The 9,872-nt window shown below is 42.3% G+C and overlaps 1 pseudogene; it reads left to right on the forward strand.

The window, feature by feature from the left end:
- Nucleotides 1-7,475: 7,475 nt before the first annotated feature.
- LOC128592133 (enhancer of rudimentary homolog) lies at nucleotides 7,476-8,196 on the forward strand (annotated as a pseudogene).
- Nucleotides 8,197-9,872: the final 1,676 nt, after the last annotated feature.

Genomic DNA, 9,872 nt, shown 5'->3' on the forward strand with positions numbered 1-9,872 from the left:
CTGCTCCCCAGCACCAGCATCCTCAGTGCCACCTCAGATCATCAGGCATTAGATTCTCATAAGGATTGCACAAGCTAGATCCCTTGTGCACACAGTTTACAGTAGGGTTCATGCTCCTGTGAGGATCTAATGCTACGCTTGATCTGACAGGAGACAGAGCTCAGGTGGTGATGCAAATAATGAGAGGTGGCTGTAAATACAGATGAAGTTTGGCTGACTGGTCCACCTTTCACCTCCTGCTGTAGAAACTGGTTCCTGACAAGCAATGGACTTGTATGGGTCCATGGCCTGGGAGTGGCTATAGGACCAGGGAATATCATTCCTGCCTTATAGGACCTTGATATCTTGTTGGAGATATAAATAGCTTTGTTTCTATGGGAACTAATGTGTCTGGTGTATGGTGTATTACCCACCTCCCTACTAGAATACGAGCTACACAGGCGGGAATATTGGGTTTCTTCACTGATGTATCCAAGCAGCTAGGATAGTGCTTTGCACATAGTAGGCCCTCAAGAAAAATTTGCTAACTGGATGAACTAATGTTTGTCTGTGTCATGTTCCTATTAGGTGCTTTAGCTCTTATCAATGATGGAAGAAACAATGATGGAATGTTTTAAAAAGGAAGATGGGGGCGGCGCCTGTGGCTCAAGGAGTAGGGCGCTGGTCCCATATGCCGGAGGTGGCGGGTTCAAACCCAGCCCCGGCCAAAAACCACAAAAAAAAAAAAAAAAAAAAAAGGATAAAAAGGAAGATGGACATTAAGGTACTTGGGACAAAAATGCAATTGAAGATCAAAAGAAAACTGTTTTCAAATTAAACAATTTAGAAAATTTTGCTAACATTTCTGTATCAGTAAGTGATCATAAAGAAAGCAAAACCATTGGGGCTGTGCCTGTGGTACAAAGGAGTAGAGTGCTGGCCCCATATGCCAGAGGTGGTGGGTTCAAACCCAGCCCTGGCCAAAAACTGCAAAAAAAAAAAAAGAAAGCAAAATTATTTTCCTCTATCTCATCTTTATTTAATTTCTATTTTACTTACTGCTAGTTATACTATCTCATATGTTCTTTTCTTGTTTTAGTAACAGCACCCCTTCAGTTTTAGCTAAGCAAATGACAGTCCAGCCAAGAACTACATTTTCCAGCGTCACTTGTGGCTAGGTAAGGCCACATGACTAAGCGCTGGCCAATAGGCTGGCAGTGGAAGTGATGAGTTTCATGTCTGAATTGCACTTTTAACAGGCATTAGTGTGCTTTCTCCTTACTTCTTTTCTTCTTTCCATTGACTGTGATCCAAAGGCCATGACAGAAGGTGGACCAGCCATCTGAGACTTCAAAAGGGAAGCCCTGTCATGCCAAGGTTGGCAAAGTAAGATAGAAGGAGGAAGGGAGAGCTGTTGCACTAACTCTGGATAGCTCACTTTCGGACAGTGAGCATGAAGGCAAATAACCTTCTATCTTATTTAGGAGGTCTTTGTTATGCTAGCCAAACCTGTGTAGTATTTGTCTTATAGCTAAATATATAATGTATATTGTAAACTCATCAATATAGATTGACACAATCAAAAAGTAACCTGGCCTAGAACATTTCCTATCTTCGTGAGCTTCACATCATGTCCCTCAGGTTTTGTAAACTTTATTTTATGCACTCTACTACTATTCCCATTCCTACATCCAGCCTCTATTTTTATGAATTCTTAGTCTTCATTCCTGTTGTGGATTCCCAATCTGCATCAGGCCTTAAAATGAAGTTGGAGTGACTGGAACTTGTCTTGGTCTGTTTTGTGTTGCTGCAGTAGAATACTGGGTATTAACCACAGACTGAGTCATTTATAAATAATAGAGATTTAATTTGCTTAAGCTTCTGGAGGTTAGGAAGTCCGAGGGGATGGCACCAGCATCTGGTAAGGGCCTTTGTGCTGTGTTATCTCACGGCAGAAGGCAGAGGGGCAGGGGAACAGGAGAAAGCAAGAGAGCTTTTAAAATAAGCCCACTCTCCTGATCCTTAATCCTCTCTTGCAATAATGATATCAATCGATTCATAAGGGCAGACCATTCATGACCTAATTATCTCTTATTAGGCCCCATCTTCCAACACTGTTGCATTGGGGATTAAGTTTCCAACACACGAACTTTGGGGACACAACCAAATTGAAGCAGAACTGCTTACCTGAGTGCTGTAAATCCTAAATCCTATTGCTCAGTCATCCTCACAAGCAATGCCCTGCAGCACAGCATAAACTTGCCCTCTATTTCTGGAGAACTGGTCTCTACAACAAGATGACACTGGCCCTGAGGGAAAAAACTCTGCCTTCTACATTTTCAAGTGTCCCACCCAGGCAGTACTTAGCACAGGCTTGAGCAATTATTAAGTGCCCTGTAAATGCTCTTGGCCTCTATAATTATTATTATCTTCATAATTTATCCGGGACTAACTGCCACAAATTGCTAGTTATTATTTGGTGGTATAGTCCATCATAACGAACAGTTTATTAATATGCAAAGATATCCAACAAGACAAAATAGTCTGTGCTGAATGACAGATGAGTGACAGAGGAGAGGCCATGATGGGAATTTGGGCTTTAGCTTGGCAGGAGTTGGCCCCTGTTTCAAGTGTCTAGATTTAAGCTAGCAAACTCTCATTGGAAGCAATGAGGAATGAGCTGAGACCTTGCAGGTTAAAGACACTGCCCAACTCTCTCAGCTGGTGCCAGCAAGTGGATGCAAAACTATATTGGAGAATACAGCATGAAGACCGAGACTCCACGCAGACTTTCGTTTAACCTGAGACAGCAAACTTGATTCTGGCACAACAGACATTGGTTTGAATTGCCTGTAGAAGTTAAACCTCTTCCAAAAGTGGGGCTGAGGCTGCTGATGTGCTTTTTGCTTTCTTTATGCCCAGATCTTTGAAGCATAAGAAGGTACCTACAAGTAGAAAAAGAATAGATAGTGAGAAAGATAAAATCCCTTTATAAGAAGAAGTGGATTTTTTTTTTTTTTTTTTGGTAGAGACAGAGTCTCACTTTATGGCCCTCGGTAGAGTGCCGTGGCCTCACACAGCTCACAGCAACCTCCAATTCCTGGGCTTAAGCGATTCTCTTGCCTCAGCCTCCCGAGTAGCTGGGACCACAGGCACCCGCCACAATGCCCGGCTATTTTTTAGTTGCAATTTGGCCGGGGCCGGGTTTGATCCCACCACCCTTGGTATATGGGGCAGGCACCTTACCGACTGAGCCACAGGCGCCACCCAGAAGTGGATTTGTTAATAGCTTCACAGCAGAGGGGAGGCTTAATCTGGCTTCTGAAATCAGGAGAAACATTAGGAAAGAAAGTATTCTGGGGCTTGAAGTGGGAGAGAGAGGATGGGCAGAATGAACAGAAGTAGCCTAGGCCAGGGGTGGTGGCTCGCGCCTGCAATCCCAGCACCCTTAGAGGCCAGGGAGAGAGGATCACTTGAGGTCAGGAGTTTGAGACCAGCTTGAGCAAGAGCAAGACCCCATCTTTACTAAAAATAGAAAACTTATCCAAGCATTGTGGTGTGTGCCCATAGTCCCAGCTACTTGGGAGGCTGAGGCAGGAAGATGGCTTGAACCCAGGAGTCTGATATTGCTGTGAGCTATGATGATGCCACTGCATTCTACCTTAGGTGACAGAGCCAGACTCTGTCTCATAAAAAGAAAAAAAAAAAAAAGAACAATAGCTTGGAGTCAGGATAAGGCTTACCTTCCCATTCAGAGTTGACTGTGGGTTCCCACAGAGCTCTTATGGGAAGACTAAGGGGCACATTTTAGGTTGTTTGTTTGGTTCATATCCCTTGCTTTCAGGAATTCCTCCTCCATTATTGCTTGTGATTCTGATTGTTTTGTTAATTACAGGACCCTGCCTTCCACCTAACAAGAATGGGGATAGGACTCTGACCAATCAGAATAGTGTCCCCCCAGCCCAGAACAAGTATGCTTGTGATCTGATGATCAGAGTCATTTGAGAGAATTAATATGCATGTCAGAGGAAAAGGGACTATGTTCATTTTTCTATGATTACTAGCTATGAAGACAGTAGAAATTTAGTTCTCTACAACATGCCTGCTGCGCCACAGTTACAGAGAAGGTGGCTGCCCAAGCCAACTCAGAAAGAGGAAGAACCAAGAGGGGAAGAAAGGGAGCCCTGAGGCCAGAGTGTGAGCTCTTGGAACCACCTGTGTCTGAAGCAAAACTCTGCTCCCACCTTAGACTTTCCAGTAACAGGAGCCAATAAATTCCTCTTTGTATTTAAGCTATGTGATGTTTCTAGCACCTGCAACTAAAAGAGACCTGACTGATATGGGCATAATCAAAAGATTAGAATGAAGATATAGTTGTGTTATGGTGGTCCCAGAATGGTGGGCAAAAAAATTTTGGATTTCTTTTTGCAGGCAATAAGATGAGCCATTTCATTAGGAGGCTAGTCTGGTGGTGTACTGTGGTACACCCAGAGCAGACCCAGGACTACTTTTAGCCTTATTGCTTCCTGGCAAGGCGACCATTTGCAAATCCTGAGCCACTGTTTTCTCTTCTGCAAAGGGGGGAGTAATGTCATGCACCTTGCTAGGTGGCTGTGAGGGATGAGTTAAACAACATATGAAACACCTAACACAATGTCTGGCACAATGTGGGCATAACTGGAGTGATGGTGGTGGTGGGGATGGGGAAAGAAGAGGAGGCAGGAGGAGGGGAGAGGGCTGTGAAGAGGAAGAAGGAGAAGAATGGGGAAACTATTTCTGGACTGGGTTGGTGGTAGTGGAAAGAAATAAGAAAGGATGCGTGTGGCGGCTATTGGCAGACGTCAGCAGGACTGTATGTCGTCTGGAAAGGGGAAGTGAGGCAGAGGAGAAAGTCCGTTAGGACTCAGGGTTAAAATTATCCATTGAATTGACTGATTCTTGAACTTCTTCATCATTTCCATCCATACTGCCAAAAATAGGAGCAGCAACAACAGAAAATCACTCCCTGTGTGTGTGTGTGTGAATGTATAGCCGCTAAAGATTTCATTGAGTATTCTTCCTATCCAGTCTCAGCTATGTAACTATGGAACTCCATGAAAAATAGAAACTCAGGGCCCCCTTGTTTAAAAAATCAGAAAAAAATCATTTTCCCCCTCTTCCATATCTATTTCTTCATCTATTGCAGTGTATTTATTATTATAAGCAGTAGTTATTTAATGTCACATTACTTTGGGCACTGGGATGCTCGTGTGTGAGCACAGACCTCCCAGTTGCCTGGGCCCTCGTCCCGTAACTTGGTCAGTAGGGTGCACATGCCCAACCTGCTGCTTTCCACACTGTGCCCAAAACCCACGTTGGGGCAGAGGACAGAGGTGTACATGGGACAGGGGTGGAGGAACAAGCATCCACAAACTGGTCCTAAGAGGCAGGGAGGTGGTGGGAAGTAGGTTCGGGGGTGAACCAATGCTCCAAGAGCCCTGTACATAGTCCACTGTCTCCCTGGATTTCTATTAGGAAATATCACAGATAAGAGTACTAAAAACTTCCAAATGGTGACCACAAGATCGTTAAAACTCCAAGCCAGTGGTCCCCTTCTCTTATCGTTAATTTCATGTATCAATTTAACTAGGCCATAAGGTGCCCAAATATATTGGTAAGCATTATTCTAGGTGTTTCTGGGAGAGTGTTTTTGGATGGGATTAACATCTGGTAGACCTAGTAAAACAGATTGCCTGCCCTTCCTAATGTGGACAGGCCTTATTCACTCAGTTGAAAGTATAAACAGAACAAAAAAGGCTGACCTTATCCCAAGAGAGGGGTTTTCCTAACTTCAGATTCAACCTGAAACACCATTCTCTTCCTGGGTCTTGAGCCTGCTGGCCTTCATACAGGAACTACTATTTTTTCCAACTTGCCAACACATCCCACATAAAGAGAGGGAGAGAGAGAGATAGGTGGGTTGGTGGGAAGAACAAATTGGCTTCGGTCTTATGAGCTATCAATAATTTCTTGTAAGGCATACACACTTTTTAATATACAGCAATAAAAGTATAGACCACATAAGATACTTTACAAATTTCCAGTGTCCTCAGATCAATTGACTTAGAAAAACATTAATTCCATGTGCTAAAGAGTAAGAATTCAGAAATGCTATTAACTGAATGAAGGTCCTTCCTCTGTGCAGTTAGCTCAGCCTTTCATCCTGTGAACCATTAACAGTACACTGTGTACTGAAGGACCACAAGGCCTTATCCAAAACCCCGGGGCCAGATGTCAGAACTCACAATTATCTTGGGGTTTTAGAAAAGTAATACTGTGTGTGTTTGTGTATTCCTTACCCTCCCAGCAGACAGTGTAGTGAAATACATTAAGATTCCTGCAGTTAAACACGTGAATATTTATGTTAGTTGGCCAAAGACTATAAATAGCCTCATGTCCGTTCAGGTAAGATTTTGCTTTCAAATGACTTCAGGTGAGGTCAGATTTTGCTGCCAAATGACTTACAAAAACTCAGTTTGTAGAGCTTTCTGGATTTTGGAATGCAGATCAGGATCAATGGACGTATAGTTCCTGTTTCCACCTGTTGGCCTCCTCTGCCATTCACATTCATATTCCAATAGCAGTGAACTTTGGAGAACAAAACGAGGGAAGTAAGCTTGCTGGGAGAGCATCCAATGCTACACTGGAAAGGCCAGGAGGAACTCGCGGAGTTTAACCTCGTAACTGCCTTCCACACCCCTTGGCTCAGATAATGGAGAACTTCATAAGCCTAATAAATGAATCAGAACCAAGGTGCAGGAGATAAAAATCCCCACAGATCTCTCCTGGAGCTGTTCCTTAATGCACTGTAGCACACCCATAGAAACTTCACCCTGTGTCATCCTGTGTCAAAGTGGCTCTGAATTGGGAAATGTCCTCTAGCCCTTTCAGGAGTGTTCATGTCTGTCACCTGAAGAGCTGGTGCAATTTTGATAGATTTTCAAAAAACTATCTACAATATCAGCCATAGAGGTAATTATTTGAAATCAACTTAAAATAACATTTTGACATATTAAATATGGTTATACGTAATTATCAAAAGCACAGATAATCTCCACTCCTTGTTTTCTCAGCATATGTTTAGTTATACTTTTCTTTTGTTCTTTTTGATCTGAGTCTTACTCTGCTGCCCAGGCTAGATTACCATCATGTCAGTCTAGCTCACAGCAACCTCAAACTCCTGGGCTCAAGTGATTCTCTTGTTTCAGTCTCCTGAGTAGCTGGGACTATAGGAGCCTGCCACAATGCCCAGCTAATTTTTTTTTTTTTCTTATTTTTAGTTGAGATGGGAGTCTTACTCTTGCTCAGGCTGGTATCTAAGTCCTAAACTCAAGTGATCCTCCTGCCTCAGGCTCCTGAAGTGCTAGGATCACAGGGGTGAGCCACCATCCTTGGCCCTTTAGTTATGCTCTTAAAATATACCCAGAGGGGAGCTGCAGAAAAGAGAGTTTGGCACCATGTCTCACACCATTTTGTTGATACAGCCTACTAAGAGACCAGAAGGCAGAACTTAGGCTGACTATGAATCTTTGAATGAGTGCATGGAAGGTGTTTGTAAAATGTATGAAGAACATCTGAAGAGAATGAATCTCAGCAGTCCCTCTATCACATATGATATCAGTCAGTTGTTTGATTTTATCGATGACCTGGCAGACCTCAGCTGTCTGGTTTACCGAGCTGATACCCAGACATACCAGCCTTATAACAAAGACTGGATTAAAGAGAAGATCTACGTGCTCCTTTGTCGGCAGGCCCAACAGGCCGGGAAATAATTAAGTTGGAAACAACAGGGGGCTGAGGGTGGGCTTGGAACACAGGTGTGTACAGCGTGCTGTAGTGGAAGTTTTGTATTATAGTAATCCTGTTTCCATTTTGTTACACTCTAGCCAAGATTGAAGATATTAGTTGAAATGTGAGGCTCTTATTCAATCTGAAACCCCCATTGCCCCTACCCTTTTTTTCTTTTTCTGTTTTGTTTTGTTTTTGTTTTTTTACTTAAACATTTTTATGATGATTTAGATAAAGTTGTTCTTTGTCAGCTGATATTGGTTCCAATCCTTCAGACTGTTCATACCTGCTTTATAACATTCACTGTACTAACCTGTCTTCAGGATGGGGTGGGGACGTGGTTAACAGTTATGTCGAGATAAAGTCTTAGTGACAAATAAATGTTGTTTAGTTATATATATACCCAGAGACCTCACCAGCATTTTTGCAAAAGTATCTTGGAAATTCTCAGATGTGTGACAATTGTAAAAACATTGTTGTGGGTCTACTTTAGAGGATTTACTTCTCAAGTAATTGAATGTTGCTCCTATTTAAGGTAAAAGAGGGATCCTGCTGCTGGGCAGCACATTCCCATCCATCTTGGCATCCAGTGACTTTTTTTTTTTAACCCACCCCCTCCGGCATATGGGACCAGTGCCCTACTCCTTTGAGACGCCGCCCCGACTTTTTTTTTTTTACCTTAAGATGAAGGGAATTTTGAAATGAAGACATTTTGATGACATTCAGGACATCAAGGGTAATATGATTATAGCTCTGATGGACATTCCAGAAAAAGACTTCCAAAATTGCTTTGAAGGTAGCCTAGACACTGGCATTGGTGCAGAGCTTCCCAAGGGCAGTACTTCAAAGGTGACCATAGTGATATTCAGCAATGACGTATGTAGCGCTTTTCCTAGGCTGAGTTCTCAAACTTAATTGTCAGATGTCGTATATTGAAAACTCTCAGTAATCTAGTTAATTTCTATTTTTTTTACCAGATGCTAAACCAATGTATTAAACTGTGTAACCAATTGTGTATTAAAAGTATGGCTCTTCTTTGTTGCCAATATCTTGTTATGATTTTGCTTGTTGATATGAATACTATTTGCATTTAACATTTTCAGTATTTGAAATATTTCCAGTATTTGTTTCCTTATTACTTCACTGAGAAGATGAAGTTGATTTTAAAACATTTTCCTGGTAAGTTGTTGTTGAAATGGAATTAGAGAGATTCATTTTATTTTTAAAAAGAAAATTAGATTACTCATTAATTACTCAACATCAGTCACTATCACTTGTGCAATAATGACAGCAAAATTTAAAAGCGGGAGATTCCAAAAGGAGTCAGCAAATTAGACTACAAATGGAATGTGTAAAGGATGAGAACTTAGTGATTTTAAGGGTCACAGCTGTCCCTAGGAACTTAACCAACCACAGTGTTTGGAACAATAGGGTATGTAAGGAATGCACATTACGTTAAATCACATAAAGCCAGGATTGAAACACTGAAATTCAAGCTAGGAGCCTACACAACCCCTGTTGTTAAAAGATAGGGAGGGCTGAGAAAGAAGCAATTTATTCATCTCCAGTAACACAAACATTCACTATATTGAAATGTTAAGGTAGTAAATAATCTAAGATTTGGGTTTTTTGAAATTAGTACAGGCAGACATGCAGAAAGAGGTATTTAATAAGCAAGTAAAGTTGCCAGGTAAAAGACAGTATTCTCAATTAAATTTGAATTTCAGATAAACAACAAATACATTTTTAGCAAATATTTCATGGATTGGTATCTCAGTTCTAATTCTTTTTTTTTTTTTTTTTTGTAGAGACAGAGTCTCACTGTACCGCCCTAGGGTAGAGTGCCGTGGCGTCACACGGCTCACAGCAACCTCTTAACTCTTGGGCTTACGCGATTCTCTTGCCTCAGCCTCCCGAGCAGCTGGGACTACAGGCGCCCGCCACAACGCCCGGCTATTTTTTGGTTGCAGTTTGGCTGGGGCTGGGTTTGAACCCACCACCCTCGGCATATGGGGCTGGCGCCATACTCACTGAGCCACAGACGCCGCCCTCAGTTCTAATTCTTT

Source organism: Nycticebus coucang, chromosome 8, assembly GCF_027406575.1.
Source record: "Nycticebus coucang isolate mNycCou1 chromosome 8, mNycCou1.pri, whole genome shotgun sequence".
In the NCBI taxonomy this organism is placed as follows: Eukaryota; Metazoa; Chordata; class Mammalia; order Primates; family Lorisidae; genus Nycticebus; species Nycticebus coucang.